We start from the raw sequence: 23,156 nt of genomic DNA, 5'->3' as shown, positions 1-23,156 counted from the left end.
CAGATCAAGAAATCTACAGAGGCAGGCACTTGGCACAGTGGTTGAGATGCCCGTGGCCCACATCATACTGTCTGGGTTTTGAGGCCTGGTTCCACTCCCCAGTTCAGCTTTCTGCTCATGCAAGAGGCAGGAGGTGAAGCCTCAAGTACTTGGGTCCCTGCCACCCACATGGGAGGCTGGGATTGAGTTCCTGGCTCCTTGACCAGCTGTTGCGAGCATTCAGGGAGTGAATCAGTGGACAGGTGTCCTGTCTGTCTCTGTCTCTCCACCCCATCTCTCTGCCTTTCAAACAAAATTACATCTTTTTTTTTAATTCAAAGAAAAGAAATGTCTTGGATTCTACCAAACGTATTTAAAAATCTGCCATCACTTTTTCCCTAGCCAATTAAAAAATAATTGCGGTGACTCACATATGCAAAATAGTCCAGAAGCTTACGATGATTTCCTGGGATCTCCTAACTCTGTCTTCCATAAGCCAGAGGCAGGCATGCATGCAGCCCGTGCTTAAAGAAAGCAGCCAAGGTTACACAAGGGGTAAGAAAGATGGTTCAGCATTTGGAGACCTGCAGGCACCAACTAGCATGGCAAAGTGCTCTCCGAGACGGGCATGCACTTGGCAGTGGGATGCGGGCAGCTTAGGGGACAAAACCGCACATGCACCAATACAGCCCACCAGGATCCTTTCTAGGGATGCACAGACAGTCCTGAGGTCCCCGTTTCTGATTCCTACGAATCTGACCTACCTTCGTTCCCTGGACTTAAATGAAGGTCTAGAATTACAGGCCCCAGAGGCAACAGAACAGGGAGGATGGCAAAGGAAAAGCACATGAAACAGAAAGAAGCATTTTAACAGAGAAGAACAGAGGCAGGCGTTTGGCCAAGCAGTTAAGACACCCACATCCCACACTGGAGTACCTGGGTTCAATTCCTTGCTTCGGCTCCTGACTCCAGCTTCCTGCGTGTGGATGCACACCCTGGGAGGCCGTGGCAATGGCTCAAGTAGTTAGGTTCCTGCCACCCATGTGGGAGCCCTGAGCTGCGAACTTGGTTCCTGGCTCCAACACTGGTCCAGCCCTGGCTGTTGCACTCATCTGGGGAGTAAGCCAGTGGATGGGTGCTCTCTTTTGTCTGTTGGTCTCTCTGCCTCTCAAAAATTTTTGAAAAAGGAGAAGCGCTGACTTGGAGAGAAAGCAGAAGACAAGCCCCAACAAGCAGGAGTATTTGCTGCTACAGACCTGTCCGTAATTAGGGAAGTGGGCCTTTTCCTCAAAGCGTCAGCATGCAAAACACACCAGAAAGCAGAAGTGAGGGCCCCCGAGGGACAGGGCCTCTCTGAATTGCACACTCAAGTGAAGTAACACTCGCAGGGCACGGATCCCGCCAAAAGAAACGCAAGCTTGGGGGAGGTGATCAGTGGCCATGAGCTTGCCTCCGCAGGCTCACCTAGCCTGAAGCACACCTTCCCAGTGGTTCTCATGAAAATGGACTCGGTCTAGAGGTGCCAGGTAGGATGCATCACCGTTTTCTTGGTTGTTTGATATTTTATAAAAAGTCCTAGGTTATAACATATACCGGATTTAACAAGGAGACTGAACCAAGTGGAAGGGAGATTCTCAAAACAGCCAAAAGGGAGACCTCAAGGTGCTAACTCCCAGCCAGGTCAGAGGCAGCACGGTCAATGTGTAGGGTTGAGGCCAGGGGCTGGCTCCCCCTGTGCCTGTTCCCAGATCTGCTGGGGTGACAGCCATTCGTGGTACCAGCAAAGGGCACATCCCCCCAAACTGAGACAGGGGCACTTACTTTTCAGTCCCAACTAAACAGTCATGTACTTTGTGAAGTACACAGACTTTGAATGCCTCACTCAAGTCTCTGATGTCCCCCATATATGGAAGAGGAGCCAGGACAGGCCCAGCCAGGCCGCACTCCACAAAGCCTGTGAAACACCACTGGAAATGCACGATGGGAAAAGATCCTGCCCCATCGGTTGGTGCTGGAAGGAGTCAGACTGAGCTGTTGACTGGGGTGGGGTCGCAAGGCTCACACGGGGATGTACTCAGAAAGTAGCTGCAGCCACTCTGCACCCTGAGCCAGTGAAAATAACAGCTGACGATACATGTGAGCTACAAAGAAATTAGACACACCTTCACTGCCGGCCAAGATGACTATGAGATCAAAGACCGGGAGTGAGAAAGGACCATGTCGCCCTGTGCTCAATGCTATAGGGAAAGTGTTTATCACCATTAAGTGTGATGTCACCTGGAGGATTGTTGATTTTTTTAAAGATTTATTTATTTGAAAGTCAGAGTTACACACAGAGAGAAGGAGAGGCAGAGAGAGAGAGAGAGAGAAAGAGAGAGAGGTCTTCCATCCACTGATTCACTCCCCAGTTGGCCGCAATGGCCAGAGCTATGCTAATCCGAAGTCAGGAGTCAGGAGCTTCTTCCAGGTCGCCCATGTGGGTGCAGGGGCTCAAGGACTTGGGCCTTCCTCTACTGTTTTCCCAGACCATGGCAGAGAGCTGGATGGGAAGTGGAGCAGCTAGGACTCGAACCAGCGCCTATATGGGATGCTGGCACTGCAGGTTTTACTTGCCACGCCATAGCGCCGGCCCCCACTGCAGACATTCTTTATCAAGTTAAGGAAGTTCCCATGATTACTAGTTGAAAGGGTGATAGGTTTTGTCAAATGCTTTTTCTGAACCTCCTGATGGGATCAAATGATTTTTCTTCTTTAGCTTGTTGGTAGAAAGGACAACATGATTTTCACAGGTTGAAACTGCTTTGCATATGTGAAACACAGCCTGTCTGATTGTGGCACATCATTCTTTCCATACATTGTCGGGTTTGACTTGCTAATATTTTGTTGAGGATTTTTGAATCTTTGATACTGTTTTCAGTTTTCTTTTATTTTAATGTCTTCATCTGGTTGTGGTAGAAGAGTAAATCTGGGGGGCAGGCACGGTGGCGTAGCAGGTAAAGCCTCTGCCTGCCATGCCAGCATCCCATATGGGCGCTGGTTCTAGTCCCAGCTGCTCCTCTTCTGATCCAGCCTCTGCTATGGCCTGGGAAAGCAGTAGAAGATGGCCCAAGTCCTTGGGCCCCTGCACCTGCATGGGAGACCCAGAAGAAGCTCCTGGCTCCTGGCTTTAGATTGGTGCAGCTCTGGCTGTTGTGACCATCTGGGGAGTGAACCAGTGAATAGAAGATCTCGCTCTCTCTCTGCCTCTCCTCTATCTATGTAACTCTGACTTTCAAATAAATAAATAAAACTTTTAAAAAAAAGAAAGAAAGAAAGAAAAGTCTTAGGGAAAAAGAGTGAATCTGAATCACATAGTGAATCAGGTCATGTTCCTTCTGCTTCCATTTTCTGGAGAAGACTATGGGAAGCTGCTATTATTTCTTCCTTCAATGTGGTAAAGCACACCAGTGGGCCCACCTGAGCCTGTTGATTTCTTGTGTGGAAGATTACACTGATGTACATTTTTAAACAAACGAGGCTATACAGTCTAAATACTTTCCCTCTGGTAAGTGTTGGTAGTTGAGCCTTTCAAGAATTAAGGTTTTTCACCTGTATTAACCGAATTTGCAAGTACAGAATTCCTTCATTAATTCATTTTACGTCTGTGAAATCAGTGGTGAGGTCTGCTCTTCATTTCTGATATTGCTAACTAGTGTCTTCTCTATTTTTTGTTTACTTTGGCTAAAAGTTTATCAATTTTGTTGGTAATTTCAAAGAACTAACATGGGTTTTATCTTCTCTATTGTTTTCTGGTTTTTAATTTCAATAATTTCTGCTTTACTTTTAATTACTTCTTTTCTTCTTTCTATGCCCTTCATAAGGTGGACTCATCAGTTATTGAATATATGTATGTGTCTATGTTTGTTTTTTAAATATAATATATATACTTAATGCCATAAAGCTTCCTCTAAGGATTGCTGCTTCTGCTGCATCCCAAAATTTTTAATAAGTTTTATTTTCCTTTTTATGCAGCTCAATTTTTTTTTAATCTTCTGAGAGTTTTCTTTGACCTATTGGTTAAGTAGAAACCTATTGTTTAATTTCCACATAACCCGGATTTTCCAGATATCTTTTTAAAAAAAATTATTTATTTGAAAGGCAGAGTTATAGAGAGGCAGAGGGAGAGAGAGAGAAAGAGCGAGAGAGAGAGAGAGAGAGAATCTTCCATCTGCTGGTTCACTTCCCAAGTGGCTGCAATGGCCAGAGCTGGGCCGATCCAAAGCTCTGCACTTCTTCCAGGACTCCCACGTGGGTGCAGGGGTCCAAGCACTTGAGGCATCTTCCACTGCTTTCCCAGGCACATTAGCAGGGAGCTGGATCAGAAGTGGAACAGCTGGGACTTGAACTGGTGTTCATATGGGATGCCGGCACTGCAGGCAGCAGCATTACCCACTGTGCCACAGCGCCGGCCCCTTCAGCTATCTTTGTGTGACCAGTATCTAGTTTACTTATATTGTATTCTGAAAACACAATATGCATGACTCTTATCTTTTGAATTTGTTAATTTATCTTTTCCAGGAATGTGTTCTATCTTAGTGGATGTTCCATGGGATCTTGAAACGCATGGGCACTGTTCTTTTGTTGGACTGAATATCTTGTAAGTGCCATTTCGATCAAGTAGATGACGATGCAGCTCAGGTGATCCATACGCTGAATGATTTTCTGTCTAGTTGGTCTCTCAGTTACTGACAGAGGAAGACTGGAATCTCCTACCTTGACAGTGCATTTGTCTGTCTCTCTATTTAATTTGTGTTTTCCTTGTATATTTTGATGTTCTGTTGTTATGTGCATATGTGTTGGTGCCTGTGAAGTCCTCTTGTATATTTCATCCTTTATCACTGTGTAACGATTTCCTTGAAGCCTTGACCCACGTCGTCTGTGGGTTTTTTTTGTTTTTGTTTTTTGTTTTGTTTTGTTTTGTTTTGTTTTTTCTTTTCAGTGATACAGGCAGTGAGGAGCATGCCAGAAATGCTGATAACCTGACTTGATCAGTAAGGGCCGTATTCATGTCTTGAATTACCACATGTCCCCCACAAATATGTAATGATTACATGTTCATCAAAAAAAGGACTTTGTGGAATGTAAAAAACATAACTTAAAATTAACCTTTACAAATATATTTTGTAGGGGGGGCACTGTGTTGTAATGGGTTAAACTGCCACTTGCAATGATGACATTCCACATCAGAGCAGGGCTTAGAGTCCTAGATGCTCAGCTTCCAGTCCGGCTCCCTGCTAATGTGCCTGAAAAAGCAGAAAATGAGGCTCGCGTACTTGGGGCCCTGCACCCACACGGGAGACCCAGCGGAAGTTCCTGAAAGCTGCTTCAGCCTGGTCCCACTCCAGTTATTATGGCCATTGCGGAGTGAACCAGCAGATGGGAGATCTCCCTCCCTCTCTCTCTCTCTCTCTGTCTCTCTCTTTCTCTCTCTCTGTTACACTGCTTTTCAGATAAAATATATAAATAAACCTTTAAAAACCTATTTTGTAAATGAAAAATAGTAAAGGAGTAAATATAAATTAAAATGGGCCTGCATGCACATTTATGTGGTATGTATATGTACATGTAAAGACCTGAAAGAGTGTGCTCTAAGCTGCTAAATGATTTTTTTAAAGATTTGTTTATTTGAGAGATAGAGTTACAGAGAGAGGAAGAGACTAAGATAAGTCCTCCATCAGCTGGTTCACTTCCCAATTGGCTGCAACAGCCACAGCAGGGCTGATCCGAAGCCAGGAGCCAGGAGCTTCTTCCAGGTCTCCCACGTGGGTGCAGGGGCCCAAGGACTTGGGCCATCTTCCACTGCTTTCCCAGGCCATAGCAGAGAGCTGGATGGGAAGAGAAGCAGCCGGGACTCGAACTGGCACCCATGTGGGATGCCAGTGTCACAGGCAGGGACTTAGCCTATTATGCCACAGCGCCAAGCCCTACTACCTGATTCTTATTGTGGTTTGGTTGCCATTATCTAAATTTACAACTTAAAAAAAATCCCAATACTCATTGTCCTTCAAAACAAAACAACACATCTCTCTAACCACTAAAATAACCAACATTTAACCTTGCACGGAACTTGAGTTTTGCCAAAAGACTTGCTGAAGTTCAACATTTACTCCATAAGGAACAGGCTCATTTACTCCACAAGGGATAGACTCTGTGGCGCTGGCTGGTGGGTTAAAGCCCTGGCCTGAAGCGTCGGCATCCCATATGGGCGCCGGTTCTAGTCCCGGCTGCTCCACTTCCAGTCCAGCTCTCTGCTTATGGCCTGGGAAAGCAGTGGAAGATGGCCCAAGTCCTTGGGCCCCTGCACCTGCGTTGGAGACCCAGAAGAAGCTCCTGGCTCCTGGCTTTGGATCGGCGCAGCTCCAGCTGTTGCAGCCATCTGGGGAGTGAACCAACGGAGGGAAGACCTCTCTCTCTGCCTCTCCTCTCTCTGTGTAGGGTGAACCAATGGAAAAAGGAGACCTTGCTCTCTGTCTCTCTCTCACACACTAACTTTGCCTGTCAAAAAAAAAAATGAATAGGCTCTGGTCTGGTCTGGAAAGGATGCCCGCTTCTCTGCTTCTCCCATGGACTGCTGACCTGTAGTTACGCAGCACTGCCACAAAGACTCCATTGCGTGAAAATGCCTGAGGCTGGGGCTGGTGTCTTGGCACGGTGAGCTAAGCTGCTGCCTGCCATGCCAGCATCACATGTCAGAACACCAGTTTGAGTCCCCTGCTAATTTGCATCCGAAGATGGCAGAAGATGACCCAAGTGGCTGGACCTTGCCATTTACACAGGAGACCCAGATGGAGTTCCTGGCTGCTGGTTTTGGCCTGAACCAGCAATGAAAGCCTCTGTCTCTCTCTTTCTCTCTCTCTTCCCACCCTCCGTCCCAACCCTTGTCAATCTATCAAATAAAATATGCCTGAGGCTGCCCTGCCGCCAGGCGAGGATTTCCATGTGATAGCCTCTGACCATCCAATTTGCCTGTTTGACCCTGCAGATCTCAACAGTGGGAGCTGTGAGAACTCCTACATCATGTCAGTCTCCAGCCTGTGCACTCTGAAATGGGCCTGCCACATGAGCCTAGTGGTTAAGACACCACATCCCACATCACAATGCCTGGGTTTGGTTCCCAGTTCTGGCTTCTGATTCCAGGTTCATGCTACTGTACACCCTGGGAAGGCAATAGACAATGGCTCAAGGTCTTGGGTTACTGACAGCCATAGGGGAGACCTAGACTGGGTTTCTAGCTCCCAGCTTCAGCCCCAGCCCAGTGTTGCCCATGTGAGCACTTGGGGAGTGAACCAGTAGATGGAAACACTTCGTGTGTGTGTGTCTGTCTGTCTGTCTCTCTGCCTCTCTAATACATGCCCTAAAATCAGTCCCTGGTTAGGAGGAAGATACTTACTTTTAAAATATTGACTACAAGAAATGATTCTTTCATAAAAAAACTAGCATGATGATTGGGAAATTCTTATTTAAGAACCAACTGGAGGGTCCAGTGCTGTGGTGTAGTAGGTTAAGCCTCTGCCTGCAGTGTCGGCATCCCATATGGGCACTGGTTTGAGTCCCGCTGCTCTACTTCCAATCCAACTTCCTGATAATGGCCTGGGAGAGCAGTGGAAGATGGCCCAAGTCCTTGGGCCCCTACACCTGCGAGGGAGACCAGAAGAGGCTCCTGGCTACTGGCTTCAGATCAGCCCAGCTCTGGCCATTGCAGCCATTTGGGGAGAGAACCAGCAGATAGAAGACCTCTCTCTCTCTCTCTCTCTCTCTCTCTCTCTGTAACTCTACCTCTCAGATAATAAAATAAAAACATTTTAAAAACAGAACCCACTGGACTTGCTACTATGAGGGCTTTTCAAACCATTCATGGAAATACATACTATGAAAACTTACGATGGATTTCAAGACTATTTTTGTATCAAAAAAAAAAAGAGCCTTATCTTTTATTTCCATTTTCCACGACCTTGTGGAAGTCCCAACGCATGTTGAAACAGAACTAGGAAGTCGGTGAGAAATGGCTATTAATCCTGCCTCCCCCTGGCCCTGTTCAGGGACGCCTCCCTATGCCCAAACAGTGCCTGGGACGGGTCCATCCCAGGAGCACAGTCAACATCATCAGTTGTAAGTAATCTAAAACACAGGGCTAAGAGAGTTTCATTGTACTACAAATATTTTATTTGTTACAAAAACATGCCTCATACAAAAACAGTAAATTTCATTTGGTTCCAAAATTCATTTCCTTGCTTTGTACAAGAGAAACAAAACACAGTGATTCTTGCTGTCTCAGACGAACACAAGTGTGTTCCAGGCCGTCGCTCTAGACGCCGAGGTGGTGAGTACTGGCCCATGCTCCTCGGGTGAGATGCTTCCTAGTGCCCCTGGATGAAGCAGTTCCAGGGCACAGCCTTACTTGATGCGGGTTTCTTCTCAAAGACGGGGTACGTTGTAACACTATGGATTCATTCACATTGAACTCACAGCCTACCGCCTTATCAGTCCTACCTGGAGGAGCCTTCTTTAATATACCCGTTTTCTCTCTAAGACACATCACAGTCTGCAAGCACTTACGGATAACACTCAGGCTGTGCTAAGGGCCCATTTTAAACAGCACAGTGGAGGCAGGTATACGGTCTAGCACTTCAGACATCCACATTCCCTAATGTAGATCCCAGTAGGCAGGGGTGGGGGCTCAAGTAGCTGATTTCCAACCACTCAGCGTAGAAGACCTGCACTGAGTTCCTGGGGCCTGGATTTGCTTCTAGCAGGAGCCAGCATTTGGGGAGAGAACCAGCAGGTGGGAGTTCTCTCTGTCCCCTCTCATCGCCAATAAATGAATTTTTAAAGATAATTTTTTTAAAAAAGCAAAAGCACCACAAATCAAAAAAGCGTGAGAATTTATAAATCATGGTGTTAGATGGACTAGGTAAAGGACACTTGCTTGTGGTATGAGCTGAAGCATGTGCTCAGAGCCTTGCCTGGTTCGGCCTCTGCTGGACACATGCATGCTGGTTGTCTCCAACGTTTTACCACTATGCACATGCCCAAGAATGACCCCAAAAGCACTGTAAATATTCACTGTGGGGTTGCAACTACGTTTGGCGAGTGGGTGAGTTCACAAAGACAGTGCCCATTTTGAGTGACTCCCAGAATATTTACAAAGGGCCTCGGCGGTCAGAAGCAAACTGGATGAGTTTGCCCTACGTCCAGGTTATTGTACAAATTGATACAAGGGAGAACAGATACTAATATTTGGAAAATTCTCATCTCAGTTCGTCTCAGCTGTCTATAGTCCCCTCTCCCTGGATTCACTTGTTCTTCAATAAAATGTTTCCTGCCACCCTCAAAAGCATGGGTTTTATTTAGATCTATCAAAATTCAGGGGCCACTATTGTGGCGCAGTGGGGAGCATCCCATAGGAACACCAGTTCATATCCTGCTTGCTCTACTTTCAACCCAGCTCCTTGTTAATGGCTGGGAAAAGCAGACGATGCCCATGTGTCTGGGCCCTGCCACCATGTGGAAGAACCAAATGAAGCTCTCGGCTCCTGGTTTCAACCTGGCTCAGCCTTGGTCACTGCAGCCATCTGGGGAGTGAGCCAGCAGTTGGAAGACTTTGCTCACTCTCTCTCTCTCTCTCTCTCTCTCTCTCTGTGTAACTTCACTTTCAAATAAATAAACAAAGCTTTTTTTTTTTTTTTTTTTTTTTGACAGGCAGAGAGGACAGTGAGAGAGAGAGACAGAGAGAAAGGTCTTCCTTTGCCGTTGGTTCACCCTCCAATGGCCGCCGCGGCCGGCACAGCGCGCTGATCTGAAGCCAGGAGCCAGGTGCTTCTCCTGGTCTCCCATGGGGTGCAGGGCCCAAGCACTTGGGCCATCCTCCACTGCACTCCCGGGCCACAGCAGAGAGCTGGCCTGGAAGAGGGGCAACCGGGACAGAATCCGGTGCCCCGACCGGGACTAGAACCCGGTGTGCCGGCGCCGCAAGGAGGAGGATTAGCCTAGTGAGCCGCGGCACCGGCCAGCAAAGCTTTTTTTAAAAAAAAATCAGTCCATGGCTTGCAACACACCTGTCTGGTTTACTACTTTAGGTGTTGATATATGGTATACACTGCTCCACAGCCAAGGCGTGCAGTGTAGACAGGGAAACACAGCAGTGCAAATAAGAGCAACTTTCACCCTGAAAGGGACCCGGACCCTGGCTCACCAGCTCTCTAGCCTCATGCATAAAAAGGGCACAACTTCAACTTTATTTGTAATTTTTTTAGGAAAAATATAGGCATACATGGTAAAATAGTAACTTTATAAATTTTGAATGATGTGGAGCTTTCCTTTAAAAAAAAAAAAAAAAAAAACCCTTCCCACAAAAACGATAGCTGTTCAAAGCATGCTGCTGGCTCCTACTGTTTCTTTCACCCTGACCACAAACAACTTGAGTGCAGCACAGGGTCTTGGCTACTGCTATGGTCCCAGCACCTGACCCTATTCCTAACTCATATAAAGTGGCCCTGACTGGCCATGGAGATCAGAGGCAGGCAGAAGCAAAGAGCACCCAGTGGACGGGTTTGGTTGGTTTGTTGATTCTTATTTGTTCCTACAAAAACCTCATTCTTATATGAAAATGTGAAAAATCCTACAGGGCTCTGTAAGATAAACATGAAATGACCAGAAGCTTCCACAAACTTGGGTACAGACAGGGTAAAGGCGTCGCTACCAGCTCCTCTCTGAAATTGCCCCATAACAAGAACTAGAAAGAGAAACACCAGAAAGACCACCCGAGGTGTCGTCCCAGTCCATTTTCTGTTGCTGTAACAGACCCCTGCTCCATACAGAAAGGCTGGTCCTGGCTTGAGATTCGGTCCAGCATCAAGGGCTGCACGTGGTGGTGCCCTTCTTGCTGGCAGAGTCGTGAGGGGGTGCAGGGCACCCTGCCGCACTGGCTTTGGCTGCAGACCCACGCACGAGATAACCCTTGACCCTTTAGTGTGTGAATCACATGGATGGATGAATCCATTCATGAGGACAGAGCCCTGGTCCCCTCCTAAAGGTCCCACCTCAATCCCTCACAACAGGGGCTGAATGTCAATGTGAGTTTCAAAAGCCATGAATTGCATTCCAACCACAGCAGGCGATCAGAGCCAATGGCAGAGGGTGTCCATGCCGGCACCCAGGCTGTTAGGGAGGGCTGCCACACACCTGCAGGGCAGTCGCTCTACACAGCAAGGCAATGCCTACCGCTGCTTGGGCATGAAAGAGAGAGGAGGTTCCATATGGATAGCAACCTCCCCCAGAAGAAATACCTACTAAACCAAATCTCTCTCTCAGTCTCTGCCTCTCATACACACACACACATGCACTCACACACACCAGGCTCCTCTATGACTTATTTCAAATACTAGAACCTGCTAGTGGGCTACCTCAAGTAGAAGAAAAGGAGAGAAGCAACAAGAGGAACAGGTGGAGGATACGCAGCATTCGCCAGGAAGCTGTCTCACAGGGCAGGTGCCGTCATGACCACACGTACAGATACGGAATCAAGGAACTTGAGAGAATCATCACACTGTCCAAAAGTGAGCTCAAGGGCTGGCACTGTGGTACAGCAGGTTAAGCTGCCACCTGTGACGCCGCCATCCCAGCTGAACACTGCTTCAAGTCCTGGCTGCTCCACTTCCTCTCCAGCTCCATGCTAATGCCCCTGGGAAAGCAGTGGAAGATGGCCCAGGTGCTTGGGCCCTTTGTGGGAGACCAGTGTGGAGTTCCTGGCTCCTTGCTTCAGCCTGGCCCAGGTCTAGCCATTGAAGCCATTTGGGAGAGAGAATGAGCAGATGGAAGATCTATCTATCTATCTACCTACCTCTTATCTATCTATCTATCTATCTATCTATCTATCTATCTATCTATCTATCTCATCTCTCTATCCCTCCCTAACTCTGCCTTTCAAATAAATAAATAAATCTTTCAAACAAAAGAGTGCTCAAGCCAAGGAAGTTCAGGCGGGGCAGAGACACAAGAGGCTGGCTGAGGTCGGAGCAGAAAGAGCAGAAAACAAAGCTGACACCAACACTGCAAAGAGTGAAAGGCTTGAGAAACGTGCAATGGAAATAAGAGTAAAGGCACTCAACAGAAACGCAGAAAGACAAAGGAGATCCAAAATAAGCAAAATTGGCTGGCGCCACGGCTCACTAGGCTAATTCTCCACCTGCGGCGCTGGCACACCAGGTTCTAGTCCCGGTTGGGGCGCCGGATTCTGTCCTGGGTGCTCCTCTTCCAGTCCAGCTCTCTGCTGTGGCCCGGGAGTGCAGTGGAGGATGGCCCAGGTCCTTGGGCCCTGCACCCCATGGGAGACCAGGATAAGCACCTGGCTTCTGCCATCGGATCAGTGCGATGTGCCGGCCGCAGCGGCCATTGGAGGGTGAACCAACGGCAAAGGAAGACCTTTCTCTCTCTCTCTCTCTCACTGTCCACACTGCCTGTCAAAAATAAAATAAAATAAGCAAAATTGATGTTCCTGAAGTAAAGAATTTAAACAAAGGAGTGCAACTCAAGTTTAAAGTTATAAATAAAGGAAACTTCCAGAAATAAAAGAGGCCTCACCTCCAGGGGTTAAGAAAGCATCTTATCCAGGAGTCTCCAAAGGAAAAGTAAACTACTGGTCCACCAGCTAACCATAGCACCCCCAGCAAGCCCACCTGTGGGTCTGCAGCCTGAGGATCTGGGGCTGGTGGCTTGTTCACGGCAGCCAAGAAAGGAATCCCCGGATGAAGGGTAAAGAGAGCTGCTCCATGCAAACAACTGAACACCATCCACCCTTTAGAAAGAGGGAAGTTCTGCCATCCGTGACAGCACAAAAGAACCTGCAGGGACAGCACTGTAAGTGAAAGAAGCCAGACATGGCTAAGACAACGACCACATGTTCCCCGTCACGAGTGGAAGCCAAAACAACAGAACTCCAGGAAGCAGAGGCAGAACGGAAGTCACCAGGGCCTGGGGGTGAGGGAAAGGATGGTGGGTGTCGGTCAACACAAGGTTGCAGTTAGGCATGGGAAGTATTCAAGGCGATGGCTATTTGTATTAGCTTGATCCCATCATTCCACATTGTATTCATACATCACACCATCACCGCACATGCCACAATTATAATTTATCCAAAAAATTTTAAAAACATGCTGGACCTTCTCTTTGCTAGCACCTCAAGGCAGAAGACAGGAGAGCAACAGACACAGAGTTTTCAAGGGTGGCGACATGTCCCCCACCCCACCCCAGGTGGTCTAGCTGGGCTCAGTTCTGGTGCCTCATTGAAGAACCGGGGGGACGGGACGGGGTCCAGCATTGTGGTGCGGTGGGTTAGACTGCTGCTTGCAATGCACGCATGCCATACAGGAACGCTGGTTAGAGTCCCAGCTGCGCCACTTCTGATACAGCTCCCTGCTAACGTGCCTTGGAAAACAGAAGATGGCCCAAGTACTTGGGCCCCTGCCGCCCATGTGGGAGACCACATGGTCCTGGCTCCTGGCTTAGTTGTGGTTGTTTGCGGAGTGAACCAATGGATGGACACTCTCTTTCTCTCTCTATCTCGTCCTTTCTCCTCTCTCTCTCTCTCTTTCAAATAAATCAAAGTTTAAAACAGACAGTATGGGGACATGGCAGGGCTATCCATCTTCTAAACATCTGCCACAAAGTCACTCCAGAAGTCTCTTAAAAACACAGGCAGGGCCGGCGCCGCAGCTCACTAGGCTAATCCTCCACCCTGCAGCGCCGGCACACCGGGTTCTAGTCCCGGTCGGGGCGCCAGATTCTGGCCCGGTTGCCCCTCTTCCAGGCCAGCTCTCTGCTGTGGCCCGGGAGTGCAGTGGAGGATAGCGCCAGTGCTTAGGCCCTGCACCCCATGGGAGACCAGGAGAAGTACCTGGCTCCTGCCATCGGATCAGCGCAGTGCGCCAGCAGTGGCGGCCATTGGAGGGTGAACCAACAGCAAAGGAAGACCTTTCTCTCTGTCTCTCTCTCTCTCTCACTGTCCACTCTGCCTGTCAAAACAAACAAACAAACAAACAAACAAACAAAAACACAGGCAGTTGGGCCAGCGCCGTGGCTCACTAGGCTAATCCTCTGCCTGCAGCACCAGCATCCTCTATGGGCACCAGGTTCTAGTCCCGGTTGGGGCGCCAGATTCTGTCCCGGTTGCCCCTCTTCCAGGCCAGCTCTCTGCTGTGGCCAGGGAGTGCAGTGGAGGATGGCCCAAGTGCTTGGGCCCTGCACCCCATGGGAGACCAGGAGAAGTACCTGGCTCCTGGCTTCGGATCCGCGCAGCGTGCCGGCCATAGTGGCCACTTGGGGGGTGAACCAACGGCAAAAGGAAGACCTTTCTCTCTGTCTCTCTCTCTCACTGTCCACTCTGCCTGCCAAAAAAAAAAAAAAAAAAAAAACCACACAGGCGCTAAGGACGCAGGTGTTGCTGGTGCACAGTGCACTGCAGGAGCTACTGCTTTCCTGGGAGGGCTCAGGTCGCAGGTGCACAAGGGAAAGCTCCGGCCGGCCGATCAGAGCTCTTCCTGCCCCCGCAGGTGAAACTCACCCTGGAGACCTGGCACGGGCTGGCCAGAGGAGACCTCCGTCCCTTTGGAAAAGCCCTGCGGGCAGCCTGGCACACAGCCAGAACAAAGAATCGCCAGCTGTGGAGTTACCATCTCAGCAGGGAAGGCTCAGGCGCTCAAAACTAATGCAGACATGGGCAGTCACACAGGACTCCCACCCAAGGCAAAACAAAACAAAACAAAACAAATGTCTGGAGCACGTGACCGGTTCACAGGATTCTAAAGAAGGAAGAGAAAAGCTGTCATCCACGGAAACATTTTTAGTTACATAAAACTCAATTTTGGTAAAACAACAGTTCTTCTGAGAAAATTTTTTTCCTTTTTAATTGGTACATCATAATTGCATAGATGAGGGTACTTCAAAGAGTTTGTGGAAAATGTAACTAAACGGTAGTTTACTTTGGTGCAAAAATTTTTTGAAAATCACGCATGACTTTTTATAACACGCATTTCCCACAGACTTCTGGAAGTACCCTGGCATTAGCGGAGTACAGAGTGATATTTCAATACATGGTTGCAGGGGTGTGGATTTGGGCTAACCGTTAAGATGCAGGTGAAGGCACCTGTACTCCAGCCCATGCGACGTATTGGGGCTTCATACCTCCCTCTGGTTCCTGACCGTAGCTCTTTACTAACACACACACTGGGAAGCAGCAGGTAACGGCTCGAGCAGCTGGGTCCTTGCCACCCACATGGGAGACTTGGATGGCGTTCCTGCTCTCTCAGCTGCAGCCTGCTTCAGTCCTGGGAGGGAAGCAGCAGATGTGAGCGCACTCTCTCTCCTTCTCCCTCTCTGTTGCTGTGCCTCTCAAACAAATAAATGAAAATTGAACAAGAAAAAATACACAGATATAATATATACTGATCAAGTCACGGTTCTCAGCATCTCCAAATCCTTCTCATCTCTGTGTTTGGAACCTTCAAGCTCCTCTCTTCTAGTTCTTCAAAAAACATGAGAGATTTGCAAAAACTTCAAGAGGAGTGCACGTAATAAAAAAACAATGCATCGATTTCAAAAAAATCTTTGGGATCAGTATACGCCTATCTTTTCAATTCCGTTGTGCACAAATATAGATTACCGTGAAGAGCAGTCACCTCTTGGCACTTGGAACCTGGGCACCATGCACAGTGTGACAGCTGGAAAACTATTCTGGTGGCCTCCCTTGCTGTCAGTGGAGCCCACACCAGGACCCCGGTGCTGGGCGAAGCCCCTGTCGGGGAGCGGCTGCAGCTGGGTTTCCTGATTCGGGAGTGAGTCATCAAAGGAAGTGTGTAATTCAGGGACCCTCCAGAGTGGTTTCTCTTGTGGTATTTTATCTCTGCTCAAGTCAACCCGCACAGGAATTCCCGAGACAGGCTGACCGGACGTCTCTGGCCAGCCACCCCGAGCGCACGTGCAGGGCTGCAGGACACAGCCTGTCCCTGCCCTGCGTCCACTCACCTCTGACCCTCCAGCCCCAGACAGCCTCCCATGGCCCCCAGACTTTCTCAAAAAATTTTATTTGCTTTATTTTTATTTATCTGACAGGCAGAAAAAGAGAGAGAGAGAGAGAGAGAGTGAGAGAGAGAGAGAGAGAGAGATCTTCCATTTGCCACTTTACTCCCCAAAAGCCTGCAACAGTTGGGGGTTTAGCCAGGTCAAAGCCAAGAGCTGGGGACTCAAGCCACGTGTCCCACATGTGTGGCAGGGACACAGCTACTTCTCACTGGTGCCTCCCAAGGTGCGCGTCAGCAGGAAGCTGAACCAGGAAGCAGAGCTGGGACTTGGGATGCAGGTGCCCCAGGCAGTGCCTTAACCGCTGTGCCAACCCCCCAGCCCAGAGCTCTACAATGAGCCAACGAGGCACACATCTGGTTTTCCTATACTGGGATGGGGTCACTCACTCATCGTGGCGTTTGTTCATTTTTTCTGAATAAGGAACAAGTTCCCACTTCCTTTTAAAATAGAGTAAACTTCAGATCTCAAATGCAAGGAAAGGATGGTGGGTTTTTCTTTTTCTTTTATTTATTTATTTATTTATATTTTTTTAACAGGCAGAGTGGACAGTGAGAGAGAGAGACAGAGACAAAGGTCTTCCTTTTGCCATTGGTTCACCCTCCAATGGCTGCCGCGGCCAGCACGCTGCGGCCGACGCACTGCGCTGATCCGATGACAGGAGCCAGGTACTTCTCCCGGTCTCCCATGGGGTGCAGGACCCAAGCACTTGGGCCATCCTCCACTGCCTTCCTGGGCCACAACAGAGAGCTGGCCTGGAAGAGGGGCAACCGGGACAGAATTCGGCGCCCTGACCGGGACTAGAACCTGGGGTGCCGGCGCCGCAAGGCGGAGGATTAGCCTAATGAGCCGTGGTGCCAGCCACCACTAAAAACTTTTAAATTCAAATAGTTTTCCTAATATGCATTTTTATGAAATTTTTTACCATTTTATTTGAAAGAGACACAGAGAGAGAGAGCGAGAGCGAGAGAGAGAGAGAGAGAAAGAGAGATCTTAAACCTACTCATTCAAACCTACTCATCCAGCTGGATCAAGCTGAAGTCAGGGGCTTGGAACTCAATCTGGGAATCCTACAAGGGAGGCAGGGAGCCAACGACTTGAGCCGTCACCAGCTGCTTCCCAGGGTCCACATTAGCAGGAAACGGGAACCAGAAGTGGAGACAGGCCTGAAACCCAGTCGCTCCAACACTGGATGCAGGCATCTCAAACCGGGTCTTAACCACTGTGCCAGTGCCTACTCCTTTGATGAACTTTCTGAAGATTTCTTGTGTGCACGGATTCCAACACATTTTGCCCCAACTTCAAAATATCTTTTATTCTCATTTTCCACAAACTTTCTGAAGCCCCCTTGTCTAACCTGTGCACACCCTCCTGTGCTTTCAAGCCAGCTCTGAATCACTTACAACGCCTAATGCGACGTAAGTGCTGCGTCAGCAGCTCAGCACTGCTGTGATCATTGTCCTTAGTTAGTGCCTCCGACCTGACCTTGGTTGAATCCTCTGATGCTGTGGAAACCACAGATCAGCAGGGCTGATGGTGTCTGTGCTTAATATCCGAGGAGGCAATAATCAAGCCAGACCCTCCAAGTCTGGGTTCCCACTCACAATTCTGCTGCAAGGAGAGAGCACTGGGGCACAGTAGGTCGGGCCACCGCGTCTGACGCTGGCATTCCACGTTGGAGTGCTGGTTTGAGTCCCGGCTGCTCCACTTCTGACCCAGCTCCCTGCTAACGTGCCTGAGAAGGCAGCAGATGATGGCCTTAGTGCTGGGATGGACCTCTGTCACCCATGTGCGAGACCTTATGCAATTCCTAGCTCCTGCCTAGACCAACCCTGGCCACTGTGGGCAGCTGGCTAGCGAAATAGAAGATGGAAGATTTTCTCTTTCTCTCTCTGCCTTTTAAATAAATAATAAATCTTAAAAAAAAAAAAAAACAGCTGGCACTGTGGGGTAGCAGGCTAAGCCTCCACCTGTGGTGCCAGCATCCCATATGGGCGCCGCTGCTCCACTTCCGATCCAACTCCCTGCTGTGGCCTGGGGAAGCACTAGAAGATGGCCCAGGTCCTTGGGCCCCTGCACCCATGTGGGAGACCTGGAAGAAGCTCTTGGATCCTGGCTTCAGATTGGACCAGCTCTGGCCAATTCAGCCATTTGGGAGTGAACCAGCAGATAGAAGACCTCTCTCTCTGCCTCTCCTTCTCCCTTTGTAACTCTGAGTTTCAAATAAGTCTAAAAAATAAAATAAAATAAAACAGAATTTGGCTTCAAGGCAGCCCTGGGAACCCGTGCCTTCCCCACCTGAATCATTGGCAACACCACGAGCCGGATGGTAATGGACTGTGGGCATGTGCACATGCATGTCGGTGAGGCTGTCCTGCTCAGCTGGCAATCACCGTGGAGTTAGTAAATAGCCCAGACCATCCACCGGAGGACAAGATTCGGAGTCTCTTCTCAAAGATGAGGGTGGGGAGAGGGCGTGTGGCCTGGGACACCCGCCCTTCCATACTGGGTTCAAGTCCCGGCTCCAGTTCTGACTCCAGTTTCCTGCTAATGGGAGGCAGCAGGTGTTGGCTCAGGTAGCTGGGTACCTGCCACCCACGTGGGAGTGCTGGATGGAGTTTCAGGCTCCTGCTTTCAGCCTGGCCACTGCGGGCAACTGGGGATTGAAATCAACAGACAGGAACTCTTGCTGTCAGTGTGCATTTCCAGTAAATAACTAAGAACTCAAAGGTAAGGCTGCTCCCCTGCACCATCAATTACTGGGATAAGATCCCCTCAAGAAAATTGGCAGCTAAGGGGCTGGCGCTGTGGTATAGTGGGTAAAGCCACTGCCTGCAGAGCCAGCATCCCATATGGGCGCCAATTTGAGTCCTGGCTGCTCCACTTCTGATCAAGCTCTCTGCTGTGGCTTGGGAAAGCAGTGGAAGATGCCCCAAGTCCTTGGGCACCTGCACTCATGTGGGAGACCTGGAAGAAGCTCCTGGCTCCTGGCTTCTGATTGGCTCAGCTCTGGCCGTTGTGGCCAGTTGGGGAGTGGGCCAGCGGATGGAAGACCTCTTTCTCTCTCTCTCTCTCTCTCTCTCCTTCTCTCTCTGTGTAACTCTGACTTTAAAATGAATAAATAAGTCTTAAGGAAGAAAGAAAGGAAGGAAGGAAGAAATTTGGGAGCCATCGAAGTCAACACAAGGACAAGGGCCAAGCATTCTGCCTGACGCACTTGCGTGGAGCAGCCGGGTGAAGAACTGTGATGGGGGGAGGGGGAGAGGAAGAGCTGGTCTTGCTCTGGCGCTCCCCAGAGAAGGCCCACAGAGGGCCAGGGTCCGACACAGCCAGGGCCCAGGAGCCCTTGCTACAACTGTGGAAACGCCTGTCGACTCTGACGCACAGCCACCAACCACATGTGGCCACTGGCCCTTGAAATGTGGCTAGCGCAACTGAGAACTGAATTTTTAATTTTATCGGATTTTGAGTAGCTGCGATGTAAACAGCCCCTTACAGCTAATGGCTCAATACTGCACGTCTGTGGCAAGGAATCCGGGGAAAGTGCCCACCCCAAGACCAGTGCAATGGGGGCTGCAGGTCAAAGAGGTCTGTTACAACACACATAGAGAGAGATGGACTCTGGCTGGCCCAGGCACCTCTCCCTTCCAGAACTTTCTCACTCGAAGGCCAAACTTGAACGCTCTGGGCTTTCTTTTTATTACGGGAGTGGTACATTTTTCTCCAAAATCCTCTAACTATATCCAAATAAGAGTGTCTGTGATGGGCAGAGAAGGTCACACTGGGAGCACAGTGCATACAGAAATATCTAGGGCGTGATCTCCAACTGGACAACTTCAAAGTGCATGACAAGGGCCAGAAGCAGGTGACAAAGTGTCTCTCGGCCCCAGAGTCAGAGAGGCCATATCTGTCTGTCCAGGGACAAGGGACAGGACAGTTGTGGAGAACACACTCTCCATGTCATTTATCAGAGGCACCCAGGTTCCAAGCACATCACTAGGCACAGACAGATGGCTTGCTGCAAAGTCAGGTGACACCACTGGGCAGGAGCCCATTTCTGTGAACTTCCCATAAAGACTTCTAACAGCGTCTTCAGTCTAGCAGTTAGGAAGTTGGTTGGGATGACCCCATCCCTGTCCGAGTACCTGGACTGAAATCCGGCTCCACCCCTGACTCCAGTTTCCTGCTAGGCGAGACTCTGGGAGGCAGTGGTGACGACTCAAGTAACTGCGTCCCTGCCACTCACATGCAAGACGTGGACTGTGTTCCCTGCTCTGCTCCTGGCCCAGACCGGGCCATTGTGGGGGACAGGGGAGGCATTTAGGGACTGAATCCAATGATGGGAACTCTGTCTATTTGTCTATCAAAATAAGTATGCTTTTTAAAATGTTAAGATAGAATCATTTTGCTCATCAAAGGTCCCTTTTGTTCAACCCCCAGGGAACCAGTCACTGTTTATCCCAGGCCTCCTGCACCCAACCATGAACACTTTTGCAGAGGGCCTGGTCCTTTCAAGCCAGTCTGTAGGCTGCTTTGCATAGAGAACCTCAGAGCTTGACAAACACCCAAGGGGTGAGTATTTTTTAGCCTCCTTTAGTAGATGAGGGAGCAAGAGCCAAAGTCATTTCACCCAAATGATGGAATCTGGACCCAGTGTCTAGTGTACTTCTGCTGGACCAAGTGCCTGGCAAGCTTCTTTCCGCCCACCACACTGCCCACGGGGGATGGAGGCGGGTGCTGGGGCCACTTCCTGCAACTGGATGTTGAATGATCAAAGCAACGGTTCTGGAGGTTTTGCTCTATGGATGGCGTGGTGTGGGTGGAGGGAGTCAGGCTGGGGACATGCCAGTGCAGACGGTCCCCAGATGGTCCACAGCGAGAGCAGACCTCAGGCCACCACCTGCTGCAGCCTGTGGGGCCGGGCGCAAAGCCACAGACACCACACTCCCAACCTTGAGCGTGGCTGTTCATGATCTTCGCATGAGAAGCAAAGAGCGCACAAACACAGGTGGGTGACCCACGGTCTGACACCAACTACGTGCAATGGACTGAGAATGTTTCACATCGCCGGCCTGGTTCAAGTCCCAGCTCCTGTGCTTCCAATCCAGCTTCCTGCTAATGTGCGCTCTAGGGTGCAGCAGACGATGGTGCATGTACTTGGTTGGGGCCGCCGCCACTCGGGTGGGAGAACCACGGAGCTCAGGGCTCCTGGCCCAGCACCAGCTGTTGCGGGCACTTGAGGAGTGATCTAGCATATGGAAGAGCTGTGTGTCTCTCTGCCTTTCAATTTCAAATAACATGACCAGAAGGATCCTGAGCAAATAACTTGATATACGGAAACCATTCAAATTGTCTCATGCGGGAAATGCCACAGGTGGGTTGTCATAGCTGACTGATGCACACTTTCTCTGTCTCAGGATTAGTTTATGGGCACTCATGCCCTACAAGGTTCACCCCGGTGTGCAGACAACGCACCGCCAATCTCACTCAGACACCTTCCTCCGGAACTTCCACAGATGGATTGGGAACAGAGGAGTGTTTGCAACAGAAAGATACAGGAATTGCTCTGTCTCTCATTTTCTCAATTTGTCTGTCTCTTACACACACACATACTCAACCCACCTGGGTAGGGAGCTTGCTAGCCTGCCTAGAACCTTTGCTATCGGAGACCCACACAGCTATCTTGAACCCAGTGAACCAGTACATTCCATTTTGGTAGGAACCTGGAGAAGCTGCGTGCTAGCAAAGCCAGCTGACTCGTTCTCCAACGAGGCTCCTGTGCAGGCTGCATGCCAGGCCACCGCAGCATCTTTGCAGGCGGGGCTGGGCCCTAGGAGCTGAGGGGACTTTGCAGGGATGGCAGCATGCTGGCCAGTGTCAGGAGCACGCTGTATGACCGTGCGAGCCGCGAGACCTCTCGGAGCCTTGCCCTTTAAAAGGCACAGTGGTCCCAGCCGTCAGGATCTCAAATCCGTTTCCACATTTCTGATTTACTTCTCAGTCTCACCCTGGTCACTCTGTTCTCCTCTCCTGTAAGCCCTCTTATTTCTTTATGTTTGTTCTAAATTGCAAAACTCACACTCATGATCACTGTGAATACGGGAAGCAGAGCGAAATGTAACTTTATCCTTTTTCTTCAAACCAGTTTGACTTACTATCTCCACCAGATAACTGCTGCTCTTGGCTTAGTGTCACGTGTCCAGCTCATTCTACATACTTACACACATACACACACATTGTAGATATGCATCGGTACGCAGCAAACAACAGCTCAATGTAGCCTGTGTCTATGTGCATGCATGGGTTTTCAAAACATACATAATGAGATGTCATATCTTGCTTTTTCACTAATAAACTTGGACATATTCATACTTGGGACTACAAAAATTACACATTAAAAAAAAAGACTGCATAGAATCCTAGTACATAGAAACACTGCTTAACCAGTTCCCCTACTCACACCAACTTTTTTTTCCTTTTTTGGTATCACAAAATAAAATGTTGCAAAGAATTACTGTTTTCATACATATTTCTCCACTTTTGTCAATTTACATATATGTAATAAGTTCCTAAAAGTGAAACTGTTAGGGCCGGTGCTGTGGCGTAGCGGGTAAAGTCCCGGCCTGCAAGGCTGGCATAACATATGGCTCCAGTCCAAGTCCCGGCTGCTCCACTTCCAGTCCAGCTCTTTGCTGTGGCCTGGGAAAGCAGTAGAAGATGGCCCAAGTCCTTGGGCCTCTGCACCCATGTGGGAAACTGGGAAGAAGCTCCTGGCTCCTGGCTTCAGATCAGTTCAGCTCTAGCTGTTGCAATAATTTGGGGAGTGAACCAGCGGATAGAGGGCCTCTCTCTCTCTGTCTTGCTCTACCTCTCTCTGTAACTCTGTCTTTCAAATAAATAAAATAAATACTTAAAAAAAATAAGCTTTTTAAGAAAAGTAAAACTGCTGAGACAAAGCACCATTTCAAGTTTCAGATGTTACTAAATGGCCCTGCCAATGCTTACTTGTGTTTTTTTTTTTTCTTAATGATTTTAAAGTACTTGCTACATATTAAGGCAATTGGTGC

The 23,156-nt window shown here is 49.1% G+C and overlaps 1 protein-coding gene across 4 annotated transcripts in view; it reads right to left on the bottom strand.

The window, feature by feature from the left end:
* Nucleotides 1-23,156, bottom strand: part of SYK (spleen associated tyrosine kinase) — a 95,292-nt gene that overhangs the window by 58,449 nt on the left and 13,687 nt on the right. The window contains exons 1-2 of one of the 4 annotated variants that reach the window (XM_089315993.1): nt 916-933; nt 411-503 (exon numbers count right to left, since the gene is read on the bottom strand). The exons of 2 other annotated variants lie outside the window; for them this stretch is intronic. The gene's annotated coding sequence lies outside the window, so the exon portion shown is untranslated. Of the gene's footprint in view, nt 1-410; nt 504-915; nt 1,238-23,156 lie in introns of those variants that run through there. One more of the 4 variants, XM_002708262.6, reaches the window with a different exon arrangement.

This window comes from Oryctolagus cuniculus, chromosome 1 (assembly GCF_051225735.1).
Source record: "Oryctolagus cuniculus isolate XC-2025 breed Fujian yellow rabbit chromosome 1, ASM5122573v1, whole genome shotgun sequence".
Taxonomy (NCBI): domain Eukaryota; kingdom Metazoa; phylum Chordata; class Mammalia; order Lagomorpha; family Leporidae; genus Oryctolagus; species Oryctolagus cuniculus.
This window is presented reverse-complemented; position numbering and strand designations above follow the sequence as displayed.